Source organism: Arachis hypogaea, chromosome 1, assembly GCF_003086295.3.
Source record: "Arachis hypogaea cultivar Tifrunner chromosome 1, arahy.Tifrunner.gnm2.J5K5, whole genome shotgun sequence".
Classification (NCBI taxonomy): domain Eukaryota; kingdom Viridiplantae; phylum Streptophyta; class Magnoliopsida; order Fabales; family Fabaceae; genus Arachis; species Arachis hypogaea.
The window spans coordinates 43,814,477-43,818,641 of NC_092036.1; the positions used below are offsets into that span (position 1 = coordinate 43,814,477).

At 34.6% G+C, this 4,165-nt stretch overlaps 1 non-coding gene across 1 annotated transcript; it reads right to left on the reverse strand.

Moving 5' to 3' along the window:
- Positions 1-3,648: 3,648 nt before the first annotated feature.
- Positions 3,649-3,752, reverse strand: LOC112716486 (small nucleolar RNA R71). The gene has a single exon (XR_003160368.1). It is a non-coding gene; the product is annotated as a small nucleolar RNA R71 (small nucleolar RNA).
- Between the last annotated feature and the right edge of the window lie 413 nt (positions 3,753-4,165).

Below are 4,165 nucleotides of genomic sequence, written 5' to 3' on the forward strand. Positions count from 1 at the left end.
TGCTGTTGGAATCTGACCTCCCTGCACTCAAAATAAATTTTCTAGAACTACAGAACTCTAAATGGCGCGCTCTCAACGGCTTTGGAAAGTAGACATCCAGAGCTTTCCAGCAATATATAATAGTCCATACTTTATTCGAGGTTTGATGACGTAAACCGGTGCTCAACGCCAGTTTCATGCTGCATTCTGGAGTCAAACGCCAGAAACACGTCACAAACCAGAGTTGAACGCCAAAAACACGTTACAACTTGGCGTTCAACTCCAAAAGAAGCCTCCGCTCGTGTAAAGATCAAGCTCAGCCCAAAAACACACCAAGTGGGCCCCAGAAGTGGATTTATGCATCAATTACTTACTTTTGTAAACCCTAGTAGCTAGTCTAGTATAAATAGGATATTTTACTATTGTATTAGACATCTTTGATCAGTTTATGCGATCTTAGACATTGAGGGCTGGCCATTCGGCCATGCCTAGACTTTCATCACTTATGTATTACGGTGGAGTTTCTACACACCATAGATTAAGGATGTGGAGCTCTGCTGTACCTCAAGTTTCAATGCAAGTACTACTATTTTCTATTCAATTCGACTTATTCTTATTCTAAGATATTCGTTGCACTTCAAACATGATGAGTGTGATGATCCGTGACACTCATCATCATTCTCACCTATGAACGCGTGACTGACAACCACTTCCATTCTACCTTAGACCGGGCGCATATCTCTTGGATTCTTTAATCAGAATCTTCGTGGTATAAGCTAAAATTGATGGCGGCATTCATGGGAATCTGGAAAGTCTAACCTTGTCTGTGGTATTCCGAGTAGGATTCCAAAATTGAATGACTGTGACGAGCTTCAAACTCGCGATTGCTAGGCGTGATGACAAACGCAAAAGAATCAAGGGATTCTATTCCAATATGATCGAGAACCGACAGATGATTAGCCGTGCTGAGAGCATTTAGACCATTTTCACTGAGAGGATGGGATGTAGCCATTGACAACGGTGATGCCCTACAAACAGCTTGCCATAGAAAGGAGTGACAAAGATTGGATAAAAGCAGTAGGAAAGCAGAGATTCGGAAGGAACACAGCACCTCCATACACTTATCTGAAATTCCCATCATTGAATTACATGAGTAACTCTATCTTTATTTTCTGTTTAAATTTATTATTATTATTATTCGAAAATCCAATAATCTCTTAATATAGTTGAATCTGCCTGACTGGGATTTATAAGATGACCATAGCTTGCTTCATACCAACAATCTCTGTGGGATCGACCCTTACTCACGTAAGGTATTGCTTGGACGACCCAGTACACTTGCTGGTTAGTTGTGCAGAGTTGTGACAAAGTGTGATTCACGTTTGAGAGCGCTACCAAGTCTTTGGAGCCATTGTTGATGATCACAATTTCGTCCACCAAGTTTTTGGCGCCGTTGCCGGGGATTGTTCGAGTTTGGACAACTGACGGTTCGTCTTGTTGCTCAGATTAGGTAGTTTTCTTTTTATTCTCTTTTCAAAAAGTTTTCAAAAATATTTTTCAAAATTTTTCCCTTTGTTTTTGAAAATTTTTCAAAATTTTTTTTGAATGAATTCTAGTGTTTCATGAAGCAGGTTGAAGCTTGGCTGGCTGTAAAGCCATGTCTAATTCCTGGGGTTTTGATTGAGGACTATGAATTCATTACTTCCTTTTTCCAAAATATGTTTTCGAAAAATTTATTAAGAAAATACAAAAAAATCATAAAATCATAAAAACCAAAAATATTTTGTGTTCTTGTTTGAGTCTTGAGTCAATTTTTAAGTTTGGTGTCTATTGCATGTTCATTTTATTCTTGCATTTTTTTTCGAAAATTCATGCATTCATAGTGTTCTTCATGATCTTCAAGTTGTTCTTGGTAAGTCTTCTTGTTTGATCTTGATGTTTTCTTGTTTTGTATTTTTTGTTGTTTATCATATGCATTTTTCGTTTGTTAGAGTCCAAGCATCAAAGATTTCTAAGTTTGGTGTCTTGCATGTTTTCTTTGCATAAAAAATTTTTCAAAAATATGTTCTTGATGTTCATCATGATCTTCAAAGTGTTCTTGGTGTTCATCTTGACATTCATAGTGTTCTTGCATGCATCATGTGTTTTGATCCAAAATTTTCATGTTTTGGGTCATTTTTGTGTTTTTCTCTCTCATCATTAAAAATTCAAAAATAAAAAATTATCTTTTCCTTATTTCTCTCAAAAATTTGAAATTTTGGGTTGACTTGGTCAAAAATTTTTAAAATACGTTGTTTTCTTGTTAGTCAAGTCAAAATTTCAATTTTAAAAATCTTATCTTTGTAAAAACTTTTTCAAAAATCAAATCTTTTTCATTTTTTTTATTTTAAAAAATTTTAAAAATATTTTTCTTAATATTATTTCATAATTTTCGAAATTACACTAACAATTAATGTGATTGATTAAAAAATTTGAAGTTTGTTAATTTCTTGTTAAGAAAGGCTCAATCTTTAAATTCTAGAATCATATCTTTTAGTTTCTTGTTAGTTAAGTAATTAATTTTAATTTTAAAAATTAAATCTTTTTCAACCATATCTTTTTATCATATCTTTTTATCATATCTTTTATATCTTTTTCAAAATTTTATCTTTTTCAAAAAAAAAATTTTGATTTCAAAATATCTTATCTTATCTTCTTATCTTTTCAAATTTGATTTTCAAATCTTTTTCAACCAATTGTTTGACTTTTTGTTCGTTTCTTATCTTTTTTAAAACCACCTAACTACTTCTCCCTCTCTAATTCTTGAAAATATCTCCCCATTTTTCAAAATTATTCTTAAATTAATTAATTGTTTCAAATTTTAATTTTAATTTTAATTCTTCCTTTAATTTTCGAAAATCACTAACTCTTTTTCAAAATTAATTTTCGAATTCTCTCCCCCTCATCTTCCTCTATTTATTTATTTATTCACTAACACTTCTCTTCATCTCAAATCACTACCTCTATCCTTACCCTTCTGTTTGGATTCTCCTTTCTTTATTCCCTTTCTTCTTCTACTAACAATAAGGAACCTCTTTACTGTGACATAGAGGATTCCTCTTCTCTTCTTTTTCTGTTCTCTTTTCTTTCAGATGAGCAGGAACAAGGAAAAAGGCATTCTTGTTGAAGCTGATCCAGAACCTGAAAGGACTCTGAAGAGGAAACTAAGAGAAGCTAAATTACAACAATCCAGAGACAACCTTACTGAAATTTTTGAAAAAAAAAAGGGAGATGGCAGCCGAACCCAACAACAATAATGCAAGAAGGATGCTTGGTGATTATACTACACCTACTTCCAAGTTTAATGGAAGAAGCATCTCAATTCCTGCCATTGGAGCAAACAATTTTGAGTTGAAACCTCAACTAGTTGCTCTAATGCAACAGAACTGCAAGTTTCATGGACTTCCATCAGAAGATCCCTACTAGTTTTTAACTGAATTCTTGCAGATCTGTGAGACTGTTAAGACTAATGGAGTAGATCCTGAAGTCTACAGGCTCATGCTTTTCCCTTTTGCTGTAAGAGACAAAGCTAGAACATGGTTGGATTCTCAACCTAAAGATAGCCTGGACTCCTGGGATAAGCTGGTCACGGCCTTCTTGGCCAAGTTCTTTCCTCCTCAAAAGCTGAGCAAGCTTAGAGTGGATGTTCAGATCTTCAAACAAAAAGATGGTGAATCCCTCTATGAAGCTTGGGAAAGATACAAACGAATGACCAAGAGATGTCCTTCTAACATGTTTTCAGAATGGACCATGATAGATATATTCTATTATGGTCTATCTGAGGTCTCTAAGATGTCATTGGACCATTCTACAGGTGGATCCATTCACCTAAAGAAAACGCCTGCAGAAGCTCAAGAACTTATTGACATGGTTGCAAATAACCAGTTCATGTACACTTCTGAGAGGAATTTCATGAATAATGGGACGTCTCAAAGGAAGGGAGTTCTTGAAATTGATGCTCTGAATGCCATATTGGCTCAGAACAAAGTGTTGACTCAGCAAGTCAAAATGATTTCTCAAAGTTTGAATGGATGGAAAAATGCATCCAACAGTACTAAAGAGGCATCTTCTGAAGAAGAAGTTTATGATCCTGAGAACCCTGCAATAGCAGAGGTAAATTACATGGGTGAACCTTATGGAAACACCT